The following is a 25,230-nucleotide window of genomic DNA, read 5'->3' as shown; positions in this document are numbered from 1 at the left end:
TCAGAATGCTATCTGCCCTAAGATGGGTTGGAATTCAATTCCAAAATAGGGTGAATCCAGAATGCGTCAAATACTATCCAAGATATGTTTATTTAGATTCTCAGTTATCCAGGTTGTGGTTGTCCCAAAGAAACTTCTTGGATGAGAAGCGAAAGGTCTCCAAGAAAAAACAAAGAAAGTCAAGATGCCTTTTGAAAAATCATCTTTGGGACTATCCAAGATACTACCCCCTTCCATTCTACATGCAGGAATCAGCTGGACTGGTTGTTCAGTCCTTCACATTGGCTACCTCATAATGTTCACTACCACACAAAAGGCAAACATTTAATTTATGGGTTACGGGTAGTCCTATAATACAGGGGAACAATTGGAGAATTTCATTGTTGAAATGACATGACTGATCTTGCATGTAGGCATTGAGTTTTTTCATTTGTCTCATCATTGAAATGAGCCACTCTATCCTAGCATAGACCATGAGCAGGTAAAAATTATCTATAGAATAATCACTTGTGAACACATTTTTCTTGAGCCATTGAGACATCAAAAAAGACCCAACGGTGGGTTTTTGTTAGAGGGTGCCATCCTCGGGTAGAATGCCATTGGACATTCACTGGGTCTGAAATCTTTTGGTGGCATATTAAACATTGAACTACATTTTGATGGCAATCATTAATCTCTACCTTTGGTAGGAAAAAGAGACCAACAATCTCTTTAACGTCCCCCCCCCTCTTCTACCTCCAAAATAATTACATGGAGGGAAAATCTCAGGAGCAAGGAAAGCAGTGTTGTAAGAAACCTGGTATTTGTGTTATTCTCTAGCTGGCTAACAATAACAGCCCTGGGAATGTGTACATTCTCCACCGGTTTGTTTTGTGTACCTTTGATGCAAGCCCAATTGGCAAGTGTTCTTGAAGAGGGTGGAAGGTGGTCGAAGAAGAACAATTAGCAGAAACAAGCAAAAAAAAGGGGGAGAGTAATTTAATTTTGAAAAACCCACTAGGTACAGAGCCTATTATTCAGCTAGGTGAATGCAGGGAGCTGCCACCAAAACAAATTACACTGTGCTGACATTGAATATGCTCCCCCCCCCCCCACTCCACATAAAACAGCTTGGACGTAGACCAAAAGCATTTGCCTGCAGTTTGATGACTCGGCCAGGAAATCCCCCTCGACTGCTCAGGTCCTATTAAAGGGGCAGTTGAGAATGATCAAGTTGGCTGGAGTCCTCTTGAGAGAGGACAACAAGAAAGGCAGTTAGCTCTCTCTGGCTCCCTTTCAATCTACCAGAATGAGATAAGCCAAGCAGGACTGGATTTCTAAGCTTTTTGGCTGGTTGCAGCAGCCTTCCCAATCGAAGAAGCTGTGAGCACAGCCTATCATTTCTTAATAATGGGGTTGGTAATGGTTTCACTGAACTGCACCCACAAGAAGCCATGCAACCATGATTGGTGTTTTGCTGTAAATGAGGTAATGTTATCATCAACATTACCACCTGCAGAGAAATCCCATGGGCTTCAAATTCACATTCTATTTAGTCTCTAAAACGTGAAGGTTTTCTCTGTCCAGTCATTTCCGATTCTAAGGAATGGTGCTCATTTCCATTTCTTAGCCAAAGGAACCAGCATTGTTGGACAATACTTTCATGGCCATGTGGCCAGCATGACTATATGCCAAGGTGCAAGGAATACTGTTATCTTTCTACTGAAGTGGTACCCATTTATCTACTCGCATTTGCATGCTTTGGAACTACTAGATTGGTAGCAACTCTAGCAAATGACTAACCCCATCATGCCACCTTCTGGTCGACATCTCAGCCTCTAGCTGATCTAAACTTCTATGAGATCAGAGGAATTGAGGCTCTCAAATCAGGCCATTTTACTGCAGGAAGCCAAAAGGGAGGGACTTGTAGACTGAAATCTTACTTTCACCAAGAGTAACTCCACCACGATATTCAAGCTTGGTCTTTGAGTAGGAGTACTCCTCACCGATAGGTTCAAAGCACACAACTGCATTTGAAGTCTAACCTGCTGTAATTCTAGAAGTCCAAATCTCTCCTGAAAAGGGAATCCTTTCCATTTTGAAAGGAAAGCTTGAATCCCTATGTTGGGTGTAGAAGATGAAGGCATATGTCCTTAATTACGTCCAGAATAAACCTGTACTCCCACCCATTCCCATCACTGATGTTAGCAGAGTATTTATTATTGGGAAGCTTTTTTTAAAACCATAGCCACGATATCTATTATAAACAAAGCATGTCTTGTGTGGTCTTCATCCTATTATGTCAATGAAAACTGGTCACAACTGGATTGATGTTCAAAAAAGGAGGCTGCAGTAGAGAGAATTTCATACAGTAGAGGAAATGCCACTTTTACCATTGTATAAATTTGATATTTTTTTAAAGAACAAAAAATGGCTTATTCTTAAGAAAAAAAAGCCCTCAAAAAGATGTCCTCCCTACACCCAGCCTCCTCCTTCTGTGGTCTGAGTGTTAAATACAAATTCCAGAGTTACACAGGTAGATAATCAGAAGAAATGGAAAGGCCCCTTAATTGCTTTTAGTACTGGCAAGTTAGCAGTCTTTTCTTGAAAGTAACAGGAAGCAGGGAGAGAGATATTTCCTTAATGCGGAAGGGGGGCGGTAGGGAGAGAGAAAAAAGACAGAAGCAGCCATGGAAAAACTTGGGAAGTTTCAAAAGGTCAAGGCAGGCTATTATCACAGTAAAAGTTTCATTTAGAAGCATCTAGGCGAGGGCAGGAAACCTGTGTGTTCCTCTATGGGCTGCTGAACTACATTTCCCAGCCAGCTTGTCTAGAGAGGAATTTTGCTGAGAATTAGTAACATCTGGAAGGATAGAGGCTCTTCACTCCTGAGCTGAAAGTCAGAGACTGCAGCAGTTCTTGATGAAAGGAGATGATCAAAAGAGTTTATGAATAGCCCAAGAAAGACCATTTTATATTCCATAACCCAAGGCCATACAGTAAAGATTAATTTCCACGCCAGGAATAAAGAACCAGATACAGGAAGGCGCATCCATTCTTTAGCGGCCAGAGGGCAGATTTGGCATTAGCTCAGAAAGAGGATATCGTATAAAATCAAGCAATCTTTACCAGGGCAAACCACTTTATGATAGCTCCAACTTTTTCCTGCAGTGTTCCAGAGTAGAAAGATGTATTTCTGGCACACATGAAGAAGACCATTGTCATCTCCGTTGTACATTCAGAGCTGAGAGTTTCTTACAAAACATTTGCCACACAGTCCGGAATCCCAAGTCTCAGGCAGTTCTGAGATGTAATGCCTTTGGGGAAAGAGACTTTTTGTTATGTGGGATTTATTCATTGTTGCTTTCTAATAGTTTGATTTTTTAAAATTATTGTTGGAAGAAATGTCCATCCGGGTTCAGTTCCAAGTGGGGAAAAAGACACTGGATTCATGGAAGTTGCTTGGAAAGGTTTATTGATGGTGGACAACCACATGGTTTGAGATTCAGGGGCGGGGGGGGGGGAAGGCCTTGAAGAGGGAAAAAAGGGAAGAGATGCTGACAGAGCCTGAGTTTTATACCCTCTCTTGGGCCCCGCCTTGGAGCTTACTGTTCCTGTGTAAGAAATGTATTCTGATTGGTAGTCAGACTCCCAGGGGGTGGGGGTCTTTGCTAACTTTGTAGGCTATCTGTCTTTTGAGTCCCAAGCTTGGTTGAGCTGTAGCTGGGTAATGATGTAATGAAAGGGCTTTGGGATTCCTATTATGGCTCTGCCTGAAGGAGGTATAACTTTGTTATGTAGAATAGACTGACTCAGGCCTTAATGGCCCATTGACAAAGGTGGGGGGCTGAGTGTCTGCCTCCCTTTTAGGGAAAATATTCTGCCCTTTTAATATTTCCTAAAACATCTCATTTTCCTAGGCGAGGGGTGGGTGCTTACTTCCTACATTATGAAAAAACTACCATGGGAGGGTTTTGGTTCTTTTTTTTTTTTGTATATAAAGTTTTTTATGTTTTCATTTTCATAACATATAACCTAATGTATACTGTTACATAGCCAATATCATATTGTATTATTAAATATTTACATCAATTCGTCTTACCATCAACTCCCAAAAACAATTATTGGCTCTTCTGCTCTCCATACACCATATTTGTACCTTATCCATCATTTTCTTCTGCCTCTCTCCTCCCCCTCCCTACCTCTTTTCTTCCCTCTGTAGTCATTCTCTTCTTTACCTCCCCTTCCTCTCTCCTTCTCCTCCTCTTCTCCCCCTCCCGCCCTCTCTCCTATCACTCTCTCCTTCCCTTACCTCTACTTCACACTCTTCATCTCATGTACTTGGTGTATTTCAGCTTCTGAGCGAGCTCCATTTTATGTTGGTGGTATTTATAATTCATTTTCAATATACATATTTAATTTTAACGTATATCTTCCTTTTTTTAAAAAAAGAGAAAAAATGTATACATATATAGTCATTGTGCCTTTAAACACCCCGCCCCCTGCCTAATTTTGGCCGAGATGTAGACATGGTTACAATTCCCAGCTATTCTCATCATTATATTTATATAATTATGCATCTTTACAGGCCCCCACTTTGTGATTCTGTCTTTAAATCTCAATAGCTTCCCTTTGTAAGTATATTTCATGTTCCCTCTCAATTTTTCCATCTTGGTTTAGGTTACCTTTAATTGTCTATAAATAGCAATCCTTACTGTTCAATGTTCATTACAATTCCCTTAATGTACTATATTGAATAACAAGCAGTACACATCTCACTTTGTTCATCAGCTTAGAAGTTCTATATATGTCCATGTTTCGTATATTTAACCCGTGCTTAATTGTCCTTCTATTGTCATATTCAACCAATTAGCAACTCAGTTTAATTACCATGTATAAAAGTAAATCACAAACCTCTGCTTTACAAATCCCCATATCAGTTTCATATTTGCCCATATTCCATATATTTTAACTTTTATTTAATTATCTTTCCATTATCATATTCAATCAGTTAGCAACTCAATGTTATTGTCATATTTAGGAGTAAATCCCTTATCTCAGCTTTATATTTTCCCATATAACAATTTCTAGTTGTCTGATTTTTTCCAAGTAAGTCTTTTGTCCAACTTCTCTATTCCTGTTTTCTCCCTTTTCTTTGTTTTAACACGTCCATCCTCTTCAATTTCCCCCAAGCCACCATCAAATAAATATTTTATATTTCCCTTTGTTGGGGCATAACCTCCTTCTTCAGTTTTCTTTACGCCACTGTCAACCTCCGAAACATCTTTTGTCTGCTTTTTATTTCCTTTTGTTGGGACATATCCCCCCTTTTCAATTTTCCCTATACCACTGCCAAGAATAATGGAGTTTTTTGTCTGCTTTTATTTCCCACCATTTCTATCCCTTCATTATCTCTCTCTCTCCTTCTCCTTTCCCTCCTTCTTTAAATACCTGCTTCTAGAGTTCAGAATTCTGACACTGTGGAGAAGAGCGCCGGGAGCCATCTTGGTCTTTTGTTCTTCCTTAATGTCCAGTTCCAAAATTGCAGTTAGTTATACAGATCTTATTTCAAAGTTCTGGACCACCTCAAATTTAGCTAATTCAACTAATGTGAAAACGGAAGGGAAGCTGGAGCCATCTTGATCTTTTGCAGAATAAAAAAAAAAAAAAACCTTCGTATTTTCCCAGTTCTTGATTTTGTTATTATTTTTTCCCTTGCTACCTTTCACCTCTTGTTGGTTATAGTTGCTCAAAATATATTAATTGGAACAAACTTGCATACAGCCAAACTCGGGTATGTTTCTCGTCTCCTGCTTTTCCAAGTTCTGATTTATGGCAGTTGGTTAATTAAAACTTCCCACACAGGTAAGATTAGGTTATCAGTTATCAGTGAGAAAATAGTGCTTTTTTCTTGATTTTTCTCCCTTGTTGCATTCCACCTCTCATTAATTGGAGTTGCTTAACTATATTAGTTGGAAGAAATTCAGATGAAGTAAATCACCTCAGAATGAATGGTTTCTATTTCAAATCCAAAACCAAGTTTAGAGTTTGTATTTGAGTGGGTTTGTCACTTCTCTGCTTTCTCCCTTTCTGTCTGAATTGTTTCAAACAGATGGCTTTTTTTGGGGGGGGGTAGTGTTTCAACCCTCCATTTTCCCTTTCTTTCTTTCCTTTTGCCAAAATCAAGATCTGTCTATTAATATTATTTGTACTCTCAAGATTCTTTGCCTTTTCCAAGTTTTGATTTAATCGGTCTTTCATCTTGTCCTCACACTCCTATTCAGTTGCTTTGGCTGGAAGCCAGCTTCTTGTGCAGCCATGTTACCATGCTGCCGAACCTCCTCCAATTGAGAGGGCAAATCTCTTGCCTCCCCCTGAGTCTGATGAGATGCTGCCCCTTCTTCACCCCTCCCCTCCAGGGGGGTTCTGATCCAAAACGGATCTTGGAATAAGTTTGTCAGACAGGGTTCATATGAGGTTCTTGAGAGGTCACCCCCCCCCCAACGTCTGTTCAGCTGGAGAACTTCCGGTCAACTCAGGAGGGTTTTGGTTCTTAAAGGAAATCTTAAAAACATCTATCTATCATCTATCCATCATCTATCTATCTATCTATCTATCTATCTATCTATCTATCTATCTATCTATCTATCTCTATCTATCTATCTATCTATCTATCTATCTATCATCATCTATCTATCTATCATCTATCTATCTATCTATCTATCATCTATCTATCTATCTATCTATCTATCTATCTATCTATCTATCTATGTATCTATCATCTATCCATCCATTCATCCATCCTTCCATCCTTCCATCCATCTCCTGCCTTTATTATTTTCACAAACAACTCAAGGCACCTTCCTCCTCCAATTTTCCCCACAACAACAACCCTGTGAGGAGAAGTGGGCTGGGGGTAACTGGCCCAACTGAAGAATTGATCAGACCTGATTTCAAATTGATGCAGGAAAAAAAATTCTACACATGGACAGAAGTTGCCCAAATTGATTCAGAAGCAACTGAATTTCATTCAGCACTTTGATCTGACTCATTAATAATCAAAAACACCAAGCAGATGCATGCAAAGGGAAAAGTGTTAAAATCTGCAGGGTGGCAGGCAAGGCACTGCAATCCAAGCTCTGCCATCTTGCAGGTTTTCATACACCCTCCCACCCTGTGGGCACCCATGATTCAGCAATTTGATCCAGTGTCCTTTCAATTAAATATATGCTCACTTCTTATTTTTAAAATACTGATTTTCAAAAACAAAACAAAAAACAAAAAGTTAAACAGAGAAGGAAAAAGGTTGAAAGAGAAAAGATCAAGAAAAGAGAAGATAGAAGTGCAAAAAGAGAAATAGAAATTTGAGGGAGTCTTGTGACCATGGGGTGCTCCAATCATCATAAGTGTGAAAAAAAATCACAAGTCACTTTTTTTCAGTGCAATTGTAACTTTGAACAGTCATTAAACTAATGGTTAAAAGTCAAGGAGTACTGTACTCCACCACCTCCTATTTTTGCTTTGGGTACTTAAGACAGCAACCACAATTTCAGGATTTGTAGTCCCAATGCATTTCAATGAATCCAGTTCAGGAAAAGCTGTCATATAATGTGAATTGTGCTGACCCTCTGATTCATATTCTACTTCTGTCAAACCTTAATTCCACTATATAGAAGATGATGAATCATTAGGTGAAGCTATGGGAATCCCAAATGAATGGACTTTATCATCAAATCTGCTTGGCAAAAATGTGAAACACAGACCAAATAAATGAGCCCTTAGGGATGTGATGCATTTGGGAGGGATGTAGATTGAACACAGCAAATAAATTTCTTTCTGCTTATATTCTTTTGAGTGAGAAATGACAGAAGCCTGGATTTTGAGATCAAGTAGATCATAATGTAAGATTTCAGCTTTCTTATTTTAATGGGAAGGAGAGGGAAACATGATCCCAGTATAAAGTTAATAAATATGACAGGGGAAAAATTTGTCTTAAAAAGGAAGCTAATATGTGCTTAGCCTCATAAACTGGCTTGGGACCAAGTCTAAATCTACAGCAGTGTTTTGATAGAAAGCTTTAATGGTATAAGAGGAAATTTATGTAGATATTTTTGTTGTTATCCATCTCCTCTTTCTTTCCATTTGATTCCAATTATCTAGAATGACAAATTGCAGAGGTAATGTTTAGTTACCCCAAATCATCTTAACATTTGCTTGACTGTTTTTATTGTGCTGTGGGAAAACTTAGAAGTTATCTATCCACAAACTGTATTTGTTGAACTGTAGAATTTAATTTCCTGTGTTTCAGGTATTTCATTTACCATGACCTCTCTGAATATCACTCTGAGTAAGTGGTATCAACATTTCATGCGTATATCTCTGTGCATATATGCAGTAGTTTCAACCATCTGGTATTTGACAGACTGCACCTTTTTTAAAATTTAAAATCAGCTAATGTCGCTGCTCATTTCAGTATACTTGGTTATATCCAGATGTTTGTTCTTTGGGAAATTCTTAGAATTTTGGACACCCCCCTCCCCCCCAAATATTGCTCAAATGAACTGTTAGAATCTGAAAAATGGTTATTGGTTATAAATCAGAAATGAGGACAATTCAACATTGTCACCAAGAAGGTTACCACGCAGGTACCATGCATCCTGTGGAGAAGTCTTCATTTAAGCCAGGGGTGTCAAGCTCCATTTCAATGAGGGCCGCATCAGGGTTGCATTTGACCTCGGGGGGCTGGGTGGGCGTGGCCAGGGTAGGTGTAGCCAGCTCAGCGTCGGTCATGTCGGGGGCGTCTGTGGTGGCCTGAGCTCTCTGCCAGCAAAAATGGAGCTCGGAAGGGCCATGTGCGGCCCTTCTGAGCTCCATTTTTGCTGGCAGAGGTTGCAGGATGTCATCGCAGCTGAAAACGGAGCTCGGGAGGGCCGCACATGGGAGGGTAGAGGCACAGTGGGCTGATCCCTCACTGTTTCCCAGGCAGCCCCACAAGACAGAATTAAGTATCTCGCAGGCTGAATCTAGCCTATGGACCTTGAGTTTGACAGCCATGATTTAAACAAAGCCATACATTTATCCTAGAGTAGGGATCCCCAACCCCTGGTCTATGGATCAGCGCTGATCCACAGCATCCCAGCAATCAGGCAGTGCAAACAAGCAAAGCCCTACCATGGATGCAGGCAGCATGCATAACCACACCCCCTCCACTCCGTGGAAAAACCTTTCTCCATGAAACCGGTCCATGGTGCCAAAAAGGTTGGGGACCACTGTCCTAGAGGAGCAATTAAAAAAAAACCCCTCAAATCTATCCTGGAATTATGGAGATCTAGGTTCCTTGATCTGCACCAAATATCCTCATGATTCAAAGTCCCATATCTGAGGTCATAGAGGAATTCAAGCTAGAAATTGTAGGAAGGCAAATCCAAATATGAAGTTAATAAATGTGACAGGGTAAAAAGCTGTTTTAAAAAGGAGGCCAACATATGCTTAGCCTCATAAACTAGCTCAGGACCAAGTCTGCGAGCTGTCGTGTCTGAACCCTAGCACTGATGATGTTACCTAGTTAGGGTAATGAAACGTCTGCAAGAAAACAACCAAGCTCAGAGAGCACCAAGGAATCCTCGTTTCAACCTTGAGCTACAAATATTCTCCTTTATTGGCTGTCATGCATGGGATAACCCACCTCTCCGTGTGTGTAATTGACTTTGTAAGAATTAAAGCCTTGCTTAAGACTACAGTCTCTGATGAGCAATAGCTGGAGCTAGATGTAGCTCTGAAAAACAACAACAACATAAAAATCTTTCCTTTCCAGCTAATCAACGTTGAGTCAATAGTTAGCCTGAACGTAGTTGTTATGGATGTATCCTGGTTGCCTAGCTCTTGACCTTTATACCATGCCCTGGTATTATTTTCATACTTGGCCTTCTGACTCTTGATTGCTCTCCTAGCGTTGCCTCTGTTTTTTCAACATTGAAGTGTCTTACACCTCTTACAAATAATCCATGGGCTGCCTCTTGTTACCAACACTGAGATTAATAGTTCCAAAGCCTCAAGGGAAGGACAACAGAGCACCTTACAAAGTTTGGTCCAAGAGATTCAGATTTTCCTTGACGATATAAAAGAAAAAAATAATGGAGGGGAAGACAGGAGCAGCCACCAATGGGAAGAAGAACCCACGGGTCTAGTAATTCTGAGGATGGGAAAGGGCAATGCAGAAATGAGAAGAATTGAAAGATGGTCAATTCAACCTCTAAATCTAGGAACCTAAATGAAAGCATCTCGGACAAACTGCAATATAGTCTCTGCCTGAACAACTGCAGTGAAGAGAAATACTGGATAACTGATTTCTTGTTGAAATGGTCTAATTGCCAGGAAGCAACCCCCACCCCTCCAACTTTCTGTAACTTAAATTTATTATACCATGTGCTGCATACTTCAGTGACAGATATTTGAAGAGCGCTATCATTTCTGTGCAATCTATTTTTCTCAAGGCTACACATTCCAACTCCTTCAAACTATATTCGTGGGACTTAATTCATTGTCACTCTCGCGGCCATTCTCAGCTCAAATTTCTTTTGAGTCCTTCTTCAAATGTGGGGCAGAACTGATTATGAATCTCAAGGTGGAGTTTATACAGCAACAGTCAGGCTTTTGATTGCTACTCTGTTAAATGTTATTCAAAGAATAATAGATAGGTAGGAGCCAGTGGTGGGTTGCAGGTTGTACGCTCTGGTATGGGCGTACCGGAGCCTGCCCGGAGCACTGGATACCGTTGCGGTAGGTGCTCCAAAGGGCTCACCCGTGCGCCCGAGCTCCTTACCAGTCTTTTAAGTCTTCGGCGCTTCCGCACATGAGCATGGTACGTACAGCGCCTCTGCAACCCTCCGCTGAGCAGGTGGAGCGTTGCAGAGGCTCGTGGAAGCAGTAAAATGTCTGTGCGCGCTATGTCTGTGCGCGTCCATGTGGATGATGCCGGGTCTGTTCCAACTGTACCGGTTGGAACGGGATCCGGAACCCACCAGTGGTAGGAGCAAAGAAAACCAGAAAGGCCTCAACGTATATGCAGGGAGTTCTCAACTTAAAACCATTCATTTAGTGACCTTCCAAAGTTACAACAGCACTGAAGAAAGTGACTTATGATCATTGCAGCATCCCTGTAGTCATGTGATCAAAATTCAGCAGCTTGGAAACTGGCATGTATTTATGACAGTTGCAATGTCTCTCAGAATCATGTGATATTCTTTTGTGACCTTCTGGCAAGCTAAGTCAGCGGGGAAGCCAGATTCACTTAACAACCGCAGTTAACTTAATAACTGCAGTGATTCACTTAACAACTGCAGCAAGAAAGGTTGTAAAATGAGGCAAAATTCAAGTAAAAAGTGTCTTGCTTAGCAACAAAATTTTGGGCTCAACTGTGGATGTAAGCCGAGGACTACGTGTATATCCCTTGTTCTACTCAGACAAACCACAGTTTGGTTGGTATTACTAATAGACTTCACTAGTGATGGGATTCAATTTTTTTTACTACCAGTTCTCTAGGCATGGCTTGGTGGGTGTGGCAGGGGGAGGTTACTTCAAAATCCCCATTTCCTCCTGATCAGCTGGGACTCGGGAAACAGAGAATAGATGGGGCCAGGGCCAGTCAGAGATGGTATCTACCGGTTCTCCGAACTACTCAAAATTTCCGCTACCGGTTCTCCAGAACTGGTCAGAACCTGCTGAATACCCACCTCTGGACTTCACTCACTGACATTTTGAAGACTCTGCTTCTATTCCTTCATGCAATACTTATCTTGATACCCTTCTACTATAATTGTACCCAACAGCTCCAAAAAAGATTGCCTTCCATGGAATTAGATTTTCTAAAATTAGTCTTTTTATGGATTGTCAATTTCCTGACAATCTATAAAATGATATATTTTCTTAAAATGCTTCGGGTTTAAATAAAAGAGCAGCTGTTGTTTCTGACTGTTGGAATAATGGTGATCCTTGCTGGCACCACTGCTTTAAAGCTTACCACAATTGAAGACATTCTCTCTCTCCCCCCCCCCCCGCCCCCAAAATGATCAAGGTTTCTTGTAACCTTGAAAGGGAAGGCTCCTGTGATGGGATGGAAACAGCTTTTGTGGTTCACTTGTACGGTTTAAGTTCTATTTATGACTCCAATTCCTTATGGCCCTCACTCTGTTTATTTTTGCATTTCCTTTCTTTCCTCTACCCTCCCTAAAGCTGGCTCTTCAAGCATTTACATGGTTCCTGATCCTTGTTTCCTCTCCTCATATTTTACATCTTATTTTTTTTAACGTGGCAGTCTGCAACAAAGTCTTGAAAAGGCTGCTGGCAAGCTGACCAAAAAGATATACGCATGCATAACTTGGAAAGGAAAATTCATTCTTAGAAAAATATGACTTTATAAAATCTTCAAATGCGCGCGCGCGCACACACACACACACACACACACACACTTTTGGGGAAACATAGGCCAAATCATGTGATCATCTGAGGTGGAACTTACAAGAAGAAAGTTTCTGGAATTGCAGCCCCACTGACTTGCCAAATAATTTGATTATAAGACCCAAAATGACATCCAGAGTGCAGAAGTGGGCTTTATCGCAATTGCACAATTTGGATGAAAACGGTCATTTTTTATTATAATCACTGATATGACTTTAGTTGATCAGAGTTATCGTACAGTTTTATTCAAATAAGTATAACCTCAGTGCATAGAAGAATCATCTATAGGAGTTTGACTGCCTGGAGGGAAGCCAAGGCCACATATTCATCACAAAATCATCCCGTTTTTGTTGCCACGATGTAAAAAATATATTGAGACTTTGGAAAGAGGGCAGACAAGAGCAACAAAGATGAATAGGGGCTGGAGGCTAACACACTTGAAGAACGGTTGCATGAATTGGGTATGTTTGTCTAGTGAAAAGGACTGGGGTGACATGACAGGAGGCTGCCACAAAGAAGAGGAGGGTCAACTTATTCTCCAAAGCACCAGAAGGCAAGGCAAGAAACAATGGGTGGAAACTAATCAAGGAGGGAAGCAACCTAGAACTAAGGAGAGATTTCCTGATAGTGAGAACAAAGGTTATGAAGCATATATAGAGTCCACTTTTTCCCCAAGAGTCAGCACTGCTCTTAAACTGTCTGGCGTTACTTATTTTCTTAGAACAGTTTCTGATTGGAGCAGCGCATAAGTCCCAAAATAAGAAGAACAAAAACAACACGAAAGCAATTAGACGGCAGTTGGTCCATTCAATGAATACTACACCTAATGTCTATGAGTCTGGATGATTTACGATTTCTCTTCAAGTGTTCAGTCTTAACTCTTGGCTTCCCATGCATCCTTTGTATGTATGTTTCATCACTTTCCAGGGTCAGCATGAACAGAGGTAACACTTAGCTCTCTATAGGTATCTCTATAAATTGGTTTGTGTGAATGGACTGACATGATGGAAGACTTCCACAGTGTTGAGTTTGGATATGAAAACTCAAGAATTACTATTTTCTAGATTAAAAAAACATCTTGCTAGGTTTGCAAATGTATTTAGCCCTGGTTAACTGTGATTATGCCTCAGTCTCTAACCTAACCACAGACAGGCCTCATATAACATACTCTGATAAAATGTGGTTTGACACTTTAAAGTTCAATGGGATATGCAGGGGGAGCCTCAAATTTCTTGTAATTTTGAACATTTTGTCACCATTTTGAAAAGAACAAATGAAAATGCCAGAGATCCTCTAGGACAGATCTGTAATCTATCTCGTGGAAATAAAACCAAATTTCAAAATGTTCAAAACTTCAATTAGATGATGATGAGTGTGCAGTTGTTATACCCAATCTCTCCATAAAACCTAGCATAGTCTTGCAAATATTTTTTAGGAGTAGCTTAGATGTTCAGAATCTTCTCTGCTTAGGCCCAAAATCTCAATGAACACAGAAATAAAATGTACCGATATTAAATATTACAGATCAATACTAACCTTTCATTGCCCCATTTTCCTCCTCCATCTCACCTTTGCTTGGACCCTTCATCAAAAATAGTCAAAGCAAAAAAGTGATGGAAAGCTGGATAGAATGAAATGCATTCAGAAATATTAAATTACAGCTGCAGTCCTATGCCAAGTTAACTAAGGAGAAAGCCCCAGTGGACTCAACAGTGACTTATTTTTGAGTTATCTGAAAGAATAAAGCATTTCTTGAAAGAGGCGGTGGTGAGACCCCTGCTCAAGAAGCCTTCCCTGGACCCAGAGGAGCTAGCAAATTATCGTCCTGTCTCCAACCTTCCTTTTCTAGCGAAGGTTGTTGAGAGTGTGGTGGCTCAACAGTTCCCATGTCACCTGGAGGAAGATGATTATCTAGACCCGCGCCAGTCCGGCTTCTGGCCCGGTCACAGTACTGAGACAGCCTTGGTCGCGTTGGTGGATGATCTCTGGAGGGCAAAGGATGGGGGTTGTTCCTCCATCCTTGTCCTATTAGATCTCTCGGCGGCTTTCGATACCATCGACCATGGTATCCTATTGCGCCGTCTGGAGGGGTTGGGGATCGGAGGCACCGTATTGCGGTGGTTCCGCTCCTACCTCTCTGGCCGGACGCAATGTGTGTTGGCAGGGGAGCAGAGGTCGACCCCGAGGCCCCTTACTTGTGGGGTCCCTCAGGGGTCGATCCTCTCACCTCTCCTGTTCAACACATATATGAAACCGCTGGGCGAGATCATCTGTGGTTTTGGGGTGGGATACCACCTGTACGCTGATGATACCCAGCTGTACATTTCCACCCCAAACCACCCCAACGAGGCCGTCGAAGGGATGTCCCGTTGTCTGGAAGCCGTGCGGGTCTGGATGGGTGACAACAGGCTCAGGCTCAACCCCTCCAAGACAGAGTGGCTGTGGCTCCCGGCTCCCCGATACAACCAGCACATTCCATCGCTGGCCATCGGGGATGAACAATTAGCCCCGGTGGAACGGGCACGCAATTTGGGCGTCCTCCTTGATGCCCGGCTGACTATAGAAGATCATGTGGCAGCCGTGGCGAGGGGGACGTTCCACCAGGTTCGCCTGGTGCGCCAATTGCGTCCCCTTTTGGACCGGGGGGCCCTGCGCACAGTCACTCACGCACTGGTGACGTCTCGTCTGGACTACTGTAATGCTCTCTACATGGGGCTCCCCTTGAGGTGCACCCGGAGACTGCAGTTGGTCCAGAATGCAGCCGCGCGGGTGATCATGGGGAGATCGAGGTTTCCCATATAACACCTCTCCTGCGCGAGCTGCACTGGCTTCCTGTGGCCTACCGGGTGCGCTTCAAGGTGTTAGTCACCATCTTTAAAGCGCTCCATGGCATAGGGCCTAGTTATCTGCGGGATCGTGTCCTGCCCCATACATCCCTGCGGCCCATTCGCTCACACAGAGAGGGCCTTCTCCGGGTGCCGCCCTCTAGAGACTGTCAGAGGGCGGTGCCCAGGAGCAGGTCCTTCTCTGTGGCGGGTCCCACCCTTTGGAACGACCTCCCCCCAGACATCAGGACAACAACCGATCTCCGCTCCTTCCGCAGTAAACTGAAGACCCACCTGTTTCGGCTAGCCGGCCTGGCATAATCTCGACAACTGTTCCACCCCTTGGTTAATTTTAATTGTCAATGTTAGCTTTTAAACTTTTATTCTTATTGGGGTTTTAACTTCCCTGATTATTGTATTTATTTATTTTTACCTCCTCCTTTGTAGTCCGTAGACCGTTGCTTGTGTACGTCGCCCCGAGTCCCTGTGGGGAGAGGGGGCGACTAATAAGTCTGATAAAATAAATAAATAAATAAATTTTATAGTTAATAGCAAAATGAAACGCCAAGGCTAATCCAATAATGGGCTAAAATTAAGTCCACTTATATTTAGGAGGGAACAGGTAGGGTTCTGTGGTTTTAGGCAGGGCAAGAGTAGCTGCAATCATATATCCAAGAATATCCTAGCTTCTTACAGGCAGCTATTGACTTACAACTGTAACTGAAATATGACTGGGAATTACAGTCATAAATTATGCCAGCTGTTAAATGACTGTGCCTGATTTTACGACCTTTTCTATGGCGGTCATTAAGCAGATCCATTGTCTACAATGGACTTTTTTTTTCTAGAAACCAGAAGTAAACACTGGAAACAAAAAAACTGTTTTTTAATTGCTTTGACATTATTATTATTATTATTATTATTTGCACATGACAAGCAATCAAGTGTAGCAGTTAAGGCAGCAGGCTAGAAACTGGGATACTGTGAGTTCTGCTCCCACTGTTGGCATGGAGCCAACTCGATGAGCTTGGGCCAGTCACTCTTTCTCAACCCTATGAAGCCACTTCTAAAACCACTTCTAAAAACTGCTGCTCTCTTCAGGAGTCAACATAGACTCAAATGCACCAATACATAAACAAATGACATAAAATTGGTAAATCGTTTTAATTAAAACATGAACAATCGCAGTTGGCTATCGGTGACCATAAAGATAATCATCTACCTATTTAATAAATTATGTGTAGATTGGTCTATGTGTTATAAAAATGCTTCAGCTTTGTTGCCTTTTGAAAGAGATATTCCTTAACAAAGTAATTGTCCCAAACCCAACTGCCTTTAAAGAAAAGAAACACATTCAAATGGAAACTAGTGTGGTTGAAATGCTGGTTGTGGATTCTGTGAACTGTACTTCCAGTATATGAGCAGGGCACAAGGTTGGGGAAACTGACATCACATTTAAAAACTGCTTGCCTTGCTGCTTACATCCTAACTGTCTGCATGCCAAGTTCATGCCAAGAGTCCTTCTGTGACAGAGATGGGTGGTTCTTAAGTACAATAAATAAATCATCACTAGCAACAAAGTTGTAAGGAAAAATTTAAATGGTACAGGAAGACAGTATTTGTAATATTGCAATAATGCAAGTCCTCCCACCCTTCTTTGTGTGTAACAGTGCTTATGTCAGCCCTCATAGCATGCATGAGATTGCACAAATATTTTTAAACCTCTGCACAACACTTTCAGAAGTAAGATAGCTGACAGATATAACACATTACAAATGGTTGGAAATGAAAAACTGAAAAGTCTTATTTAATCTTGTATGCTGGGGAAGGAGTAAAACTGGAATTAGGTTTAGTGCAACAATAACAAAATATTTTTCATGGCCTATGGCACACAATGTTATAAAATCTCAATGTTGCGAACTCATATTCAAAAAAATTCTGAATACAATGAATACAAACTGAATTTGGTATTCACTCCCGAAGGACATTATTGAATATCTTAGTAGTAATAGCAACTTCTGTACATCCTCAAAGGATTAAGTCTTCTGCGCATTACTGTTATACAGTGGCAATGTCTGCATCTTTTACAAGGGATGTCTTTTTTGATTTGGGGTATTTGTATTGTTCTACAAATACTATATTAAAACTTCATGTCTTCAAAGGGGACCAGGAAAAGAATAAATCTGAATGTAAAGTCAACATTTGACTTGTTTGAAAAATTAGAATCAGGATTACCTAGTGCACCATGCCAGGTATTACAAAACAAAATGCTACCACTAAAATTGCTGATGTTGGGACAAGAAAACAAAAGGGTACAAAAATACCACTTGATGTAGTAGTAATAAAGAAGTATCTTTGATGATGTTCTTGTGGTGGTATGTATATAGAGGAGAGCTATAAGTTAATACAATAGCTAACCTCTTGAACGTTAAGTTTCAAAGCCAGCGATGAATGGTGTTGGCAATTGTGTAAATACCATGGAACTGCTGACAAATGAACCTTCAACAAAGCTTTCAATGTGCCAAAGAAGAGAGAACCATTCGGGAAGCCTACAGAAACTAATCAATGATGAATGTCTCATACTGTCACAAATTTACAGTGCCAACAAGACTGGCTTCTTCTGACACTCAGTTCCCAAGAGAACTCAGACATTTGAGCATGAAACGGCAAGAACAGGGCAAAAGATTGGCATGGAGATTATCTCAACTTTACTTTGTGCTGATGGGTTGCAAAGATTAATATAGTCATAGTTGGCAAGTCGCATTGTCCAAGAATGTCAAAAGGCATCACACATCAACTGCCAGTTATGTATTCTAATTCACAGAATAGGTGGTGTACATCAACACTTTTACAAGGCTGGTTCTCCAGTATGCCAAAAGTCAGAAGATATCAAAATGAGCTGATTATAATATCCTAACTCTTGGGAGTGCTCCTGCTCATCCCTCAGAGGGAAAAAAAAACTCCACAGAACAAAGAAAGCTTGAGCACTTGTTTGCAAAGGAAAACAAAATTGTAATATTCACCATGCAGCCCATGGACCAAATAGTCATTTTGGCAACTGAAAGACTGTATACTAGGAAGATATTTTGGATTAAATGATAGTTACACCGGAGGATGAATCTGATAAAAAAAGAGAGAGACAAGAGGGCACTGTACATTATAAAACATTAAAAGCAGATGTCAGCAAGCTTCAACTTTCCTGAAACTTGGAAAGTAGAAAAAAATTCAATGTTTGCACATGACTGGGAGAAAACAATGCTGTTTTATAACATGGGTGTGGACATGGATCTGAAATCAGTATCCGCCATGGAACCATAAAGCAAACTGTCAAAAACCCATCAACTTTTTTTTTCATTGGTGAGAGAAGGATGAAGGTGATCCTTTCTGCCCAATCATGGTGGAGAATGAGTTTAGGTATGGTATGGAGGTTAAAAGGGGCAAGAATGAGGACCTGCTTCAGTGAACCTGTGTAATTACACTACTTACATGTCATTCAGCAGATAATCAAACAGAAGCAAGATATTTTCAAGACTCAGTTAAAATTAGACACTTTCTTCAAACCTATTCATGAGGTTAATAAAGTTGATTTTCTCACTGAAACGTACTGAAGATGAGTTAAGTTGCAATTCAGTAATGATGTTTTTCCCATTTTTGAGGGGCTGGGAAAAAAATCACATTTGCCATTTAATAGTCTTTTTATTTTAATAGGCACTCCTTCCCCTCCACCTCATGTGTCCATTAAATTGAGGTTTTACTGTGCTGGGATGTATTATTCTTTCAGTGCATCAGTGCAAAATTGTGAATTGGAAGTCTTCAATGTTAAAAGATCAACTACTTTTTCGAACCTTCACTATTCCACAGACTATAAGCATTTTCATGTGCCCAAAATGCTATAAAACTATGAAATAATCTTCATAATTGTCATTAACAATTTTAAGGAACAGAAAGTACTCCTATGAGTCTCTGAGCTTCTGAAATTCCTTTCTCACACATGTGCTATAAAATAGATTTAGCTGTAACCTTAATTCTACTTACAATGCTTTTAGTTATATAAGACAGTCATCCTTCATAATATAAGTTTATTAAAAGTTGACTGCATAATGAACATAGGAATTGAAACCCTAATCTTAACACTACCATTAACCCAGCAATGTTCACACTCATCTTTTAAGAAAAGTTTCCAATACATTATTGCTTTGAAATATTGTGGGAATCCCAATGAGTATTATTATCCATTTGAAATCTTTCATATATTTCATGATGAATTATGATTGGGAAGAAATTATATATATTTTTGTATTAGCAGAAGAGTTGATAAGCCATTAAAGTCACTTGTCCACCAAGCAGCTCAAAATTGTGCTACCCAGTCTTAGTGAAAAATGGTTTTATCTTCTTTCCAAAATTAGGGATGAAAAGGGATCATGAAACTTCTTGGAATTGTCCCATTCAATAAAGCACCCTGCTCTATAATACCCTTTAAATTCTGTACGTTTTTGGTCAAAATGGTGTTTTGTATTTTCAGTTTAATGGTGTGTGTGTGTGTGTGTGTGTGTGTAAACTGTTCCCCATCCTTAACACCAGTGACGTGCGGTGAGGTTTATGACTGATGAGGCACTGACACAGTGCTGGGTTTCAAATATTTTTAGACTTGTGGACTTCAACTCCCAGAATTCCACAGCTAGGCATGCTCAGTTCCGATTTAAAGCGACAGCATTTGTTTTTCTCCTTTGCTCCTTCTTTCTTTTTCTTTTTCTTCTCCCTTCCCCTCCTTCCTCCCTCTCTCCCTTCCTCCCCCTCTCTCAAACACACGCACACACACACCCAGAAGTTGGATTGGACTATCTCTCCTACCCCCTTCCCTCTCTCACTCTCAAACAAACCCCCCCCCCACACAAAAGTTGGATTGGATATCTTTTCCAGTGGCTTGAAAGCAGTTCCTCTGCCATCCCCCCCATTCCCCTGCTGCCTTCCCCAAACACCTCCACCATTGCAAATGCAGCCTGCTGTCTGGGTGGGAAATGCCTGGAACACAATAAAGCCCACCCACTGCTGGCAGGCTGGGGTGAGAGGAGAGGCAGAGAAGCCGGAGGGGAGCCGATCCGAGCCTTCCAAAAGAAAGAGGCTGGGGGAAAGTGTGTGTACTACAGCATGGCTCTTTGCCTGGCTTCCTGCCTCCTCCTGTGGTCTCCTCAGTGCTCGCTTGTGCGCTCCCTCCCCAAGTGTAGTTTGATTGCAGGCGGAGCCACGTTGCCTTTTCAAACTTGTAATCAGTGAAGCTGGGCTAGATTTTTATATAGTTTTATCCAGCTGTGTGTGTGAGAGAAAGAAATGAATGGGGGCCTGGAGAGGAAGTCACTACACTTGGGGAGGGAGAGCACCAGTGAGGAGACCACAGGAGGAGGCAGGAAGTCAGGCAAAGAGCCATGCTGTAGCACACACATCTGCCCCGCAACATGGCTCTGCCTGCAATCAAACTACACTTGGGGAGGGAGAGCACAAGCGAGCACTGAGGAGACCACAGGAGGAGGCAGGAAGCCAGGCAAAGAGCCATGCTGTAGTACACATGCAGTTCTCCTGCCTCATAGTAGAGGGTGCTTTTTAAGAGGCTTTTTAAAACAGTTAAGCAGAGTCATCCACGGTGAGGCAGTAACTAGCTGAGCCTGACCTCAGCTCTCGCCTTTTTCCTTTTACATTTTTTTTTCTTTTCATGATGAGAGTGGTGAGGCTGTGCCTCACTTGCCTCACCTGACTGCATGTCACTGCTTAACACTCTCAAACCACCAAGTATCGAGGCTAGTTAGCTAGTTTCAAAAATTTAAACTAGAATAAAAGTCCCAATCAGTAGAACTTGCCAAGCAAAACCAAGGTCCATGGGCTTCAAGGAGAAGGTGGGCATCTAACAAAATTTGCTCCCACACCTCCCTTGTCTACACATGCAAACACAATCACGTTGAAGCATACAGCCAAATCTTTGCCTTTTCTTTGCTGATTTATACAGCTATTCATTCCAGGGCTCTTTTTAATAATGGGCTGAATTCTTCAAGTAGAACCAAAAACTGGGACAGATAGAGCAATCTGGGGTCATTGTCAGGTTGTACACAATGCAGGAGTAAAAATGGAAAGGGGATGTCTTGCTCACATCTTCCACATCCCTCTTCCTGAAAAAAAAAAAGGGGGGGGGGAAACCTAGGAAAAAAACCAGCTGTCAAACCAGTGATGTTATCTTATCTCTACCTTTACCTTACCTTTATTTCGATTTTTATACCGCCCCCTCTCCCCAAAGGGACTCGGGGCGGTGTAAACCAAGGCAGTACCTTGCAAGTTTCTGAAAGGCAAAGGAACTGAACGACAGCCTCCAAACTTTGTAATGTTAGCCACCCTTATCCTAAATTGATATTTTATTTTATTTATTATTATAAATAATAACCACTGAGTGTGATGGCACACTAGTTAGAATGCAGTATTGAAGGCTAACTTTGCCCACAGCCAGCAGTTCAATCCTAACAGGGCTCAGGATTGACTCAGCCTTCCACCCTTCCAAAGTCAGTAAAAAGAGGACCCAGATGATTGGGGGAAATATGCTGACATTGTAAACTGCTCAGAGAATGCTGTACAACATTATGGAGTGGTATATAATTCTAAGAGTGCTATTGTATTTTATTTATTAAATTGGTTGCCATCCATCTCACTAAAGGGTGACCCTGGAGTCTCCTACCTTTATACCTGATCCATATGTCATTATGAAATCCAGTGACCCAGAATGATTCCCCCCCCCATATATTTTCTTGGGAAAATATCCCAAATGCTTTAACAGAATTTCATTCCGAGTCAACTATGATTCCAAGGTATATATCAAGTCCTTCATACTCTAGATACATGAACTCATCTAGAGAACCTCAAGTTTGGCTGCCTTGTTCTGGCTGGAACAAGGGTACATTAGGCTATGAAATTCATGAATGCCTAAATTTTTGCAATTTAGGAGAGAACAATTGTCCATCTCCAGAACAGCCTAGCTGGATTTAGAACAGATCCGGTTTTTCTGTGACTAAAGTATTGAAAGCACTCATTAAGGGAATATTTGTTAGACTAGGAAAATAGCTAATTCTTGTCACATAAAATGAAAGTGTTGCCAGCTTAAAATTCAAAACCCAAAGCATTTTCTGAGTGCAAGAGGAGTGGCTGCTTTCCGCAGCTTTCTTGGTACCATCTCTCTTTACCCTCATGTTGTAGCCCTTTGCTTTCTTTAAATTCAGGAGTCCAGCTAATTACTGGCAGGAAGTGCCTTTTTATTTCATTGGTATGCAAATTAACAGAAGTAGAAAAATATTCTAAAGAAAATGTTACAATATCTGTCTCCAGCCTGATGGCCAATTAGAAAAAAAAATGGTACTTCATTCATGGTACCTCAAGTGACGCTGATGACCACAAATAGTTCCCTTCTTAAATGTCCAAAGTTGAATTTTCCTGGGAGTTGCAGCTATTAGGTCTCTCAGAATAAAGCAGGAGGTGCTTTGAATGAGGAAGAAAAGTATGAACATTTCTCATAAAAGAGATTAACAACTTTACTGGAATTTAGGGCCATATTATATTTATCGGTAGAAATGCAAAAATATATAAAGGATATTCTGAAGTGGAAAACAGCCGGAACAACACATTATTTATTTTATTTTTATTTATTTATAACCTACCTTTATTTTTACAAATAATAGGTAGTAAACCGTATCCAACACACCTTCCTCCTATTTTCCCCCACAACAGCATCCTGTGAGGTGAATTGGCCTAAGGGAGTGAGACTAAAGTCATCCAGCTGGCTTTCATGGCTAAGATGGGACTAGACCTCACAGTCACCCGTTTTCCAACTACTGGACCAAACTGACTCTTGACCTTACCACTGGAAACCTTTGTTACAGATTCACAGAAATGATGGTAAGTAGTCATCTTTATTTTAACTAAACCAATTAACACCAATAATCCTACAATTCAGCTTTGAGCAATACATATTCTCCACTCCATGTAAATAAAACATAAAAGTTTAGGAGTAACTCACAAGAGTTCAATGAAGGACCATGTTTAATAAATGGTCATTCTTCTCATGTTTAGTACAAGTTTCCTGCACCAACTTACAAAGGTGTAGGAAATCCCAGTCATATGATAGTTTTACATTTCTACTTCAAAAACAAAACAAAACAAGGAAACAAAAGACCCTAGAAGCACAGAAGAACATGATTGTAAGGAAGATTTATTTTTTAAATCAAGATTTTAGAGTGAAGCAGAAAATGGAATAGCTTTGATAACAATTTTCTTGTGTCACATTAAGGCATAATCCTAAGCATACTGCGAAAAACAGCAGTCCCCAAATAGTTCTGAATAGCTTTAATGAAATAACAAAACAGAAATGTCACCATGAATATTCTATTTTTGCATTAAAAAAAACTGCATCTTTGAGGCCTATTACTCATTAGAACACTGTTTTCTGTCATCCACAAAGGGCTTTGTGACACCAAATAGACTAATACATTGATTGTGGTATATCATGCTTTCACACACTATAGCCCACTTCATGTGAAGTAAACAGGAAACACTGGAGATCTATGTGGGTTGAGCTACCAGAGAGAACAGGCACATACCTCCCCAAAATGAAGAATTTGGCAATGGCTAGGTCATTCATAATGCTGCCAGAAAGACTTGTGGCCCTTTGAGTATATGTCACAGGCCTCGTGACATTTTCAAGGCTAAATTTCCCAAACTTTAGGATATACTGTCTATATTCAGATGTGCTTTCTGCAGACAAGAATTGTAGCTGGCAATTGGAGGGCTGGTAAACAACCTTTTTTGTTGCTACAGCAGCAGACAGGGATAGCCTGGGATAATATCTAAGCATAGAAGTTATAGCTGCCCAATTTTAAAAATGGTAGCCCTGAGAAAAAGCCCACATAGCAGCTGCATTTATTGCATGCCTCACCAGTGCACTGATTGTGCTTGAAAAACGTAACTGATAGAACACCATCAGTACAGTAAAAGGAAGGAGCTACTTCTGTTAGCCATGGCAAGCAATACATGTTCCTACAGTTAGTTGTATTGATCTGAACTCTTTACAGGCTGATTCATCTCTTACTGCAGAGGCGGGCAACTTGTGGGTCACAGGGGGTTTCTCAAGTTAACTGAGCAGCCTTCAATGCCTTGCCCAGTTACACTACTGATATTCTGAGTAAAATGGTAATGGTTGGCAGTATGATTTTAATGACAAATTGGTACTGGAGACAATATAAAGCTCTGGAGATACACACAATTCACTGATTCTTCACGTTCATTGTCCAATTTAGCAGTTTGTTACTATGCTGATAATGCTGTCTTTCATCTAACAGCTCCCTTTTCTTCCCATATAGAGTGCACACAATTTCTTGCAACTTTATACATTCTATAAAAAAGACAGTGAAATGATGACTAAAGAATTCTTATTCTAATATATCAAAACTAACATCTTTACAGATAAAAGCTGCTTGGCGTTGTTAGAAATCTGCAATCTGTATTCAGTTTTTTAAAATAGATTTTTGATTGTCAGGTTTATTGGGAGGAGGACTCTTAAAGTACATTTATTACCAATCTCATTGTTGTGATAATTTGACCCCATTAATTGTTTGTGTGTGCTAAATTCCATTTTATCTAAAGCTAATTTTAAACTTAAGAGAAACACATGGTTGCATAGTTATTTATTTAATAAGACAGACCTAAATAAAGAGGGCTGTGGGTAAGGCCTAAGACATACAAGGTTTGTTTCTGAGCAAACTTGTGTAGAATGTTACAGCAACTTTTCAGTACCTCATCACAGTTTTAATAAGATTTTAACTAATTTGGAGTCAGATCTCTCTTGATACCAAGGCTCAAAGGGAAATTATTATTAAAATATGAATATACCACTCTCATTTATGTAAAATCCCACAATCAGTTGTACCACTGTTATGAAACCTCC

At 40.7% G+C, this 25,230-nt stretch overlaps 1 protein-coding gene across 1 annotated transcript in view; it reads left to right on the top strand.

The window, feature by feature from the left end:
• Positions 1 to 1,447: 1,447 nt before the first annotated feature.
• The window catches only part of GTDC1 (glycosyltransferase like domain containing 1), a 288,481-nt gene continuing 264,698 nt past the window's right edge, over positions 1,448 to 25,230 (top strand). The window contains exon 1 of the mRNA XM_081935119.1: positions 1,448 to 1,467. The gene's annotated coding sequence lies outside the window, so the exon portion shown is untranslated. The remainder of the gene's footprint in view (positions 1,468 to 25,230) is intronic.

Source organism: Natrix helvetica (assembly GCF_964273705.1).
Source record: "Natrix helvetica genome assembly, chromosome: 1".
Lineage (NCBI taxonomy): Eukaryota > Metazoa > Chordata > Lepidosauria > Squamata > Natricidae > Natrix > Natrix helvetica.
Note: the sequence above shows the minus strand (reverse complement) of the source record. Positions and strands in the feature narration are given on the sequence as shown.